General features: G+C 36.2%; 1 pseudogene; it reads right to left on the bottom strand.

The window, feature by feature from the left end:
• Positions 1-737: 737 nt before the first annotated feature.
• Positions 738-9,395, bottom strand: part of LOC135771700 (uncharacterized) — a 33,930-nt pseudogene continuing 25,272 nt past the window's right edge.

Here is a 9,395-nt window from a genome sequence, read left to right as displayed (position 1 = left end):
GTACAGTGAGTGAGAGTGTACACGATATAAGATAAACAGTGTAATAATCTGCACCAAATATTAAAATATATGTAGATAGTCACTGTTAATTCAAACACTGCCTAAACGAGACGATTGAATTGCAACGGAATTTAGTGAACAATTAACACATATTATGGTACCTCCCTTTGTTAACCATGGTTTTATTATGGTAAAAGTGTAGTAACCATGCTTTTAGTGTAGTGATTACTATCAGCAAAACCATGATTTTACTACACTAGTCATAGTAACCATGTTTTTTTTTTTTTGTAGTAAATCCATGGTTAATTTTCGTTTTCTGATAAACTATTCTCTCTTGAATATGAAAATGAAACGTGCAGTTGACCTATATAGCCTAATAAAGCCTAATTTTCATCTGTAAATTTACCTGTACAATGACATTCTTCCTTTTTTATTACCACATCACATTCAACTGTGATCGTCATAATAATAAAGTAAAAAGAAACCTGTTATACAATATATGGTGTCTGTGCAGTGAAAGTGTGACAAACTTGTCCATTATGCAACCTATACTCAAGTAGTGGTGTTCCTCTCAGCAGTCTTTATCCCTCAACAAGCTCTTGCAGTTCACTTCTATTGTGCTACCACATCACACTGTGCATCTGGTCAAGATGATCTCAATGCAATAACAGTTCCTTTAACTTTCATAGAAAGAATAAAAAGACTGACAGAATACTGAATAATTATGTAACCTTTTATTTACCAGCCGAGAGAATAGGCCTATAGCAGAAGTCAGGAGACATAATCATTGTAAAAATGAACAAAGAATTTACTGAATAATCTGAACAGTTCCTTTCTTAAATGAACAATTAATGACATTGTGGTCCCATGACATAAATACATTAAAACCAATTAGAAAAATCACATACCACACAATATAAAATTAATGAGTTCTTAAAAGAAATAAATGTGACATAAAAATGATAAATTTGTTAATTCATGTTTTTCATATTTTATTAACACTATTGTAGTTCTGAACAGTTTGTTTGCTCCCGGACACATACACACATACACTTTTTAACAGTTTGGCACCTAAAACGCTAATTTTAAGGCACTGACATCATGTCAGGTCACCGCGTGGGCTGAAGACGCTGCTAGGCGCTGCTAGTTTAAGATGTTCGGTCAGACGCTCAATTAGTTCAAAGGAAGATATTTTGAGGATCGGTTTCTAACCAAACCGATCGTGAGCCCTATTAAAAAAACGATGGAAGTGAATGGAGCTCACAAATGTTTTGATTTCGAAACATTCCTCAAAATATCTTACTTTGTGTTCATCAGAACAAAGAAATTTATACAGGTTTGTAACAACATGAGAGTGAGTAAATAGAAAGAGAAAGTTTTTTTCTGTAATATTCATCATAATTTGATTATTTGTTCTTACTATTTACGTGTTTTTTTTAACAATATTTAAAACTTTATACGTTAAAAGTTTTTTAACCGTATTAAAGTCACTGGTGCTTTAAAAAGTTTGTCTGTTGATTAACTCTTCCCACAGAGACTACAGTGATGAGGTTTCTCTCCAGTATGAACTCTCTGTTGAACTATTAATTGAGATGAATTAGGGAACCTTTTTCCACAGTGAGAGCAGATGTAAGGTTTCTCTCTGATGGGCTTTCAACCCTGCTAAAACCAAGAGACACCATCACAGAAATTCTATTGGATTTAGTGGTTTTAATGGGATTTTTATTGATTGTATTGGAAACTATAATGGTCTCTATGGGTCTCTACTGGTATGTGTTGGGTTCTATTGGTGGGGCCATTAAATCCTAATGGAATATGTCCCAAAACAGACTATAAAAAGGAACTTTGTAGTGGTTTTAATGGTAAAAGCTAATGGTTCCTTTTGGTATTTTAATGGAAACCATTATGAATTTCTGTAAAGGTTTTATTGTTTTTTTTTTCAGAAGGGAAGTGACTTGACAGACCAAACGTCTTGTCACACTAAGGGTTTTTCACCTGTATGGAGTCACATAATTTACTTATCTGTATAGCGCTGTTTTCACTGTCCTCAAAACGGGCTAATTAGCTTGCCGTTAGCTTAGCTGGCGACTGACATATTCCTGTGGGCGGGGTTTAGTCAAAAACTGTTCTACTGTAGTCATTAAAACAGGAAGTAGAGGTCTGTAGTCCAAACCGGCCGTTCGCTGTAAGCTTTGAAAGGCGAATTCTGTTAAAGAAAATATATCGCCTGGCAGTGAGCTTTATCATTTTACAAGTATTATTTATGCTATTATAGCAACATTACACTCTTACTAGGGTTTAAAAATTAGGATTAGGAAAACGTGACCTTTAAGTTAGTTTCACTGTTGACTAAAAATCTTCCCACAAACATTACAGTGTTAAAGGAACAGTATGTAGGATTGTGGCTAAAACTGGTATTGCAATCACAAACCTTGTGGCTAAAACTGGTACTGCAATCACACAACTAGTGGCCAATACGCAAAATGACAACATAAACATCAGTTGAGGACTGCAACTCCACATTTTAAATGACAATGCCAGGCCACTGTTGTCAGTGATATAAATATTTGAAATGAAAATTAATTCTTAATGTCTAGTGACATATCAGGGCCATTTTATGATTAATTGATATAAATTTCTTTCATACTGTTCCTGTAGCCCCTTATGGAACGGCAGAAATTCCACAAGGGGGCGTATTTGTTCCTCAGACGTTGCACAATAAACGTGACATCTGAATATATTCATTATAAATCGTGACTGGAAAGTGAGATTCGAACGAATGTCCGTTATTGAACTAATTGTATACACTATTTATATCGTAATTCGGTCAGAAATGTCAAGATTGTGAGATGAACAAATCGCTTTGGATTAAAAGGCTTGGATATTCCATTTCATTGGACTTTTGGGGATTTATGAACAATTTGTTTTGGACAATTTCACCGAAGTGGATAATGGGAAGATTTTGAAGGTAAATAAATATCCTAAATCGGCGCCGCCCGGTTCAGGTAACTAACAAATAGATTACAGTTTTATGACTGCTAAAAATCATATTATGCTTTGTGTGTGCGCTTAATGGAATTCCGAAAGTCTAAGCTTTACAACGATGTGCCGCATGACCGTATATTTTGAAGGTTTAATGCTTCAAAGTTACAATGACGTAATGCAGCCTCACGTGCAAGGGAGGGTGTACCGTGTACGGCACAGTGTTCCTTATCAGGTTAAGGTTTTTCTCCAGTATGAAGTCTCTGATGAGATTTTAAGTGATCTGACTTAGAAAAAGTAATGTCACACTGAGAGCATTTGAAAGGACAAACATCATACTGATGGACACCTGTATGAATTCTCTTGTGATTTAGTAATGTAGACCCTTGACTAAAACTCTTGCCACAGACACTACAGTGATAAGGTTTCTCTCCAGTATGAACTCTTTCATGTTTTTTTAAGTTACTTGAACAAGTAAACGTCTTGTCACACTGAGAGCATTTGAAAGGTTTTTCACCTGTATGAATTCTCTTGTGCTTTAGTAATGTAGCCTTTACACTAAAACTCTTCCCACAGACATTACAGTGATAAGGTTTCTCTCCAGTATGAACTCTCTCATGAACTCTTAAATTAGATGTATTAGTGAAGCTCTTTCCACAGTGAGCGCAGACGTAAGGTTTCTCTCCAGTATGAACTCTCTGATGGACTCTGAATTTAGATGAATTAGTGAAGCTCTTTCCACAGTGAGAGCAGACGTAAGGTTTCTCTCCAGTGTGAACTCTCTCATGGATTATCAGATTACATTTATGACCATAACATTTATCACAGTGTGAACACTGATAGAGTTTCTCTTTAATGTGAGTATTCTGGTGTGATTTTAATGAACGTGAATCCCTAAAGGTTTTGTCACATTCACTGCACTGATACGGTCTCTCATTGGTGTGTGAAAGCACATGTCTCTTCAGACCACGTATATAGCTAAATCTCTTCTCACAGTGAGGACACTTGTAAGGTTTTTCTCCTGTGTGAACTCTCTGATGAACTTTAAGATATTGTTTTGTTGTGAAGTATTTTCCACATTCAGTGCAGTTGAAAGGCTTTTCACCACTGTGTGTCCTCATGTGAACATTTAGTTTAGAGGAAGAGACACAAATCTTCCCACACTGCTCACAGTGAAACTGCTTCTTTTTCTTCTCTCTGTGGTCTTCTGAATGAAGTTTCTTCTCTTGTAAGGTAGTAAAGCTGATCTCAGATCTGGTGAAGAGTTTCTGTTCTGTGTGTTTTCTCTCATGTCTCTCTAAAAGTCTCTGTGAGCTGAATGTCTTTCCACAGGTGATGCAGGAAAGAGTTTGTGCTGTCAGTCGTTCTTTTGATGTTGAGGACGTTATTTCTATATCCAAACATGAATCACTCTTCACATCTGAAAGAAACATGAAACTAGGGATGTCAATTTATGCAATTTCCCATATTCGATGATCATTTAAATTAACGATCAATCAATCGAATAATCGTTAACATTAATAGTGCAATAAGCTTTCACTGCAGTGGCATATAGCCAATGACATAAAAGTGTGCATAAAAACGACAGCTTCCTCACGCGAATTAAAAGATTTTATTTTGTCTAAATAACATGCTAGTGGGATTGTAAAATGAATCAATGTAGTTGTTGTTTTGATAAAATCATCAATTTAAACTTATCTCGTAATGAAATATAATTACTAATAGACACAGTGTATAACTCCGCCTCACATGGGCACTCTGCAACAGACGCATTGAAAGTCCATGTCAAAATAACAGTTTTATTATCATCAAGTGTTATTTATCAAGTTGTTTACCTCGCTTTCCGAGTCGTTGATACACTGTTTGTAATTATATCCAAGAAGCACACGAAGTGCACTTTTCTCGTCGTCACCTCAGCTTAGACGTACTTTCAGCAAAGATGCTTATATTACGGAGATGGCAACCTTCCATTAGAAAACACGCAGCGCCTCAGACAGCCAGTCAATAATGATGATCAGTGATATATGTTGCGGGCATTCAGGGTGTAACGACAGTCAGTTACAGTTTACATTTGACAGTTTCTTGCCATAATTTAAGATTACATTTTAATCTGTTCATTAAAATCGGCTTCTGGTCTCCTTCTCTGTATATAGCAGCGTTGCTATGCTAATCTTGCAGGCTTCCCTGAATAGGGTCTTTGCTTTCAGTATCCTAAAACGTATTTGCATTTTCTGCATCGGACCTTCTCAGATCCACTGCGGATGTCATTTCGTTGCGTTGGCAGCCAGCCAGCCTCGTCTAGCATGACGTTAAAAAGCACATGCGTGTGCTTGGCATCAAGCATCGTTGTGATCATAGCTAGTAGTTTAACTTTTGCGCGCTCGCTTAATTTTTTTCTCTCCGACTGTATGTGTTTTGCGCATGCGCCGCACACACGTGCATGATCTTGTTTTTCAACAATCGTTAAGTTTTATCGAGTAAATTCTTATCGACAATTAATCGAAGATCGATTAATTGTTAACATCCCTACATGAAACAATTAAATTGTCTTTTCACTCTTATTTACACAAAGGAGAAGGAATTGAGATTCTGTATCTTTTTCTAGATTCACACATAAGACAGAAGACAGGTGTCAGTCCTATTAATACAGCTGGGTCATTGTTAGTGATGGGATATTTAAAGCGAGGGTTTCGGAGCATGTGTCGAGAATAAATGGGTATGCGCTATGACAATATTTAATCGCGAACGATTTGGCGCATGCGTCCGCGGAGCTTTCAAATGGATGTCATACTACTCTATAGGTACTCCAGATTAACATCAGAAATGCAAAAACAGCGTGTGTTACGTGAGCTTTAAAACTTTATATGACAAAAATTATATGTAAAGGAAATATTCTTACAGTTATTCAAAGATGCACAAATAATTTCATATATTATTTCCTGTTTAAGAGCACGTCCTTCATTATTTTCTGGGGAATTTTGAAACTAACTGAAAGGGATAGTTCGGCCAAAAATGATATTAAACCCATGATTTACTCAAGCTGTCAGAGTTGCATATGTCCATCGTTTTTCAGACAAACACATTTTTGGATATTTTAGAAAATGTTTTAGATCTTTTAGTTAATTAAATGTGAAGTTACGGGGTCCACGACCTTCAAGTCCAAAAAAGTGCGTCCATCCTTCACAAAATAAATCCAAACGGCTCCAGGATGATAAACAAAGGTCTTCTGAGGGTAATCCGTGCGGTGTTGTTGTAGAAATATCCATATATTTTAAACTTTATTAACTAAAATAATTACCTTCGGGTAGCGCCGCCATCTTAGTCGCGTCCGCATTCAAGATCAGAGCTTTAGGCAACTTACGGAGGCTACTCTGCAGCTGCTATGTGCCCCCACCCTCCGGATTTGTCATACGTCACTAAGAAAAGTGCGTACACTACGCTAATACTCTCTCCTGAATACAGAGGAGTCTAAGATGGCGGCGCTACCCGAAGGTAGATATTTTAGTTAATAAAGTTTAAAATATATGGATATTTCTAAAACAACACCGCGCGGATTACCCTCAGATGACTTTTGTTTATCATCCTGGAGCCGTTTGGATTTAATTTGTGAAGGATGGACGCACTTTTTTAGGACTTGAAGGTCGTGGACCCCGTAACTTCATATTTAATTAAATGAAAGATCTAAAACATTTTCTAAAATATCCGAAAATGTGTTTGTCTGAAAAACAATGGACATATGCAACTCGGACAGCTTGGGGGTGAGAAAATCATGGATTTAATAATTTTTGGCCGAAATATCCCTTGAAGTCAATTGGACAGAAAGAAGCTTCCCGTACTTCATCAAAAATATCTACAAATGTGTTCTTAAGACAATCGGAGCACTTGGGGGTTTAGAATGACACATAGGTAAGTGATTTATGATGTAATTATCATTTTAGGGTAAACTAACCCTTTAAGCCTACATACCTGTTGCTCAATAAGTTTTAAAAATATCCTAAACTCAGTGAGATTGTGACTGAAAACCCAAAATAGGTGCTCCCAGTTAAAAATGTTTAAAACACAACAATAATTAAGGAGACATACCTGATGGAATAAAGTCATCATCTTCATCATCAGTGCGATCTTCCTCTTCTGTGGGTTCAGTTTTGATTTCTAGAGGTTCGGTTTTTATTACTGTGGGTTCAGTTTTGATTTCTGTGGGTTCAGTTTTGATTTCGGTGGGTTCAGTTTTAATCTTCATCATGAGGTTCGTGCAGTCGATGAGTTTAACTGAACACATCTTCAGTTTGGTCTGCAGGATCTGCTGCTGTTCTCCAGCGTTACAGACAGAATCCAGAGACTCTGTGGAGGTTTGATCCTCCTGTAACTCTGTTTACTGTCACACGCTGTAGTGTCCTGTATCGTCTCAACACTTAAATACACAAAGACAAGACTCTGTTTACACTCAATGAAACACGCAAGAGAGAAAAACACTGAGGATACACAAACACATCACACGCGCGCTCTTTCTTTCTTCCTGTATCGTCTCAACACTTAAATACACAAAGACAAGACTCTGTTTACGCTCAATGAAACACGCAAGAGAGAAAACACTGAGGATACACAAACACATCACACGCGCGCTCTTTCTTTCTTTCTTTAGTGAGTTTATTTGCGGACTAAAGAGCTGCAGCGCCTCCTGCTGTACTGGAGAGAGAAGACGCTCACTGCTTTACAATGAATTTAGCAAAACAAGTATGCGTCTGCGTCTCATTTATGGCCAGACATCACCACAAACTATTGTATAAAGTAATGACTAAATGAAAAGAAAGGGTGGGAAAATAATTGCTTAAGAATAAAGACAAAACATCAAGCTCTTAAAGTCATAAGGATATAGTAGGACAAACAGATTATGATCAGATTAAAAATACTAACACAAAGTTTTCACAACGTTGTATTTTTCACGGTAATGTGCGCCACAACATTTTATAACTTTTAAAAACCACACCCTAAAACAACAAAAAAGGACATTTTAAAAACATTTAAAAAACATTTTGAGATACCTAATTGGCACGTTTTCTCTAGGTAGTAAAAAACGTAAATCATATCTGTTCACTATGAAAAAAAACCTGACCAAAATGCAACATTTGTGAGACGTTTTGTGTTAAAATGTGTTAAAATAACCACCTTAGAATAAAACGTTAAAAGAACATCATGACCAAAATCAGGGCCGTAGCTAGAGAATTCTAGGGTCCCCTGAAAAAAATATATGTGCCCCCCCACCACCACCCTCAACCCATATCATATACTGAATAAGAAATGAGCATGTAGGCTAAATATTTATATAAATAATACATCAAAATAGTGCCATTGAGCCACAGCCTGTAACTTAAGCAAAGCTTAAATCACCATTCAACTATACAGTAATAACAAAAGCTAAGTGTTAGGTTTATTCAATTTACCTTAACAACAATTAAGACACATCAGACCAAGAATAAAGGTTTAAACTCGCGAGGGAAAGAACCAGAGAGATTCCTCTTAAAGAAATGCTCAAGCTGTCTCTCTCCGTTTCTTTGTCTGCAAGCTCTTATTTATTAGATGGGTTGACACCCAACAAAAGATAAGTGCAAGACAACATACGTCATGAATGTAACACGCACATACACACACATCTAAAAGTATCTTTAAACTAGACTATAGAAAAAACTGTGTTCTAAATAGATAAGCAAAACTTTCCACCACCCCAAAACTCTAGAGGGTGGGGGGTCTTAAGATTAAAAGAACAGTACGTATTCTTTTTATGTTGCTATAAGGAAGAAGCAAAGTATTGGTTACAAAGAAACATATCCATAAATGGTAATAAAATCATTTTCTCCAACAATAAGAAATTGTCACATAATAGTAAATACCATTTTAGTGACCAGCAATATAATAGCTTTTCCAGTTTTTCCAATAGTTTAATCAATCTGTTATCAAATACTTGAAGTAAAAATTCAGAAATGAAAAAGAATGCAGTCAAATTTACAAATCAAACTACTCAAATTACTCAAGTGTCCTTATTTTGGATGAAGATATTATGGCACTGTATTAGTACAGTGTGTTGTACTCATGTACTCTTTAGTGTAATAAATCACATAAATATTAGGCAGGACAGTAATGCTCATGACCTGTGTTGTGTCCCTTTATCCGGTGTGTTATTCAAAACACAACAGCACTTTGACTCAGACCCTTGGCCCAAGCATAAACAAATGTCCATCAACTCAAACAATGAAACAAAAGGTGGGTCACAGTTACCTGGCTAATTTCTTTCATATTAAGATGAGAGACAGGAACTTGCAGGAACACACTTACATTATCAGGACAGTGTTACTTGGTTTTGCTCTCAAACATGATGAATATATATATATATATATATATATATATATATATACAAT

This window comes from Paramisgurnus dabryanus, chromosome 8, assembly GCF_030506205.2.
Source record: "Paramisgurnus dabryanus chromosome 8, PD_genome_1.1, whole genome shotgun sequence".
NCBI lineage: Eukaryota > Metazoa > Chordata > Actinopteri > Cypriniformes > Cobitidae > Paramisgurnus > Paramisgurnus dabryanus.
This window is presented reverse-complemented; position numbering and strand designations above follow the sequence as displayed.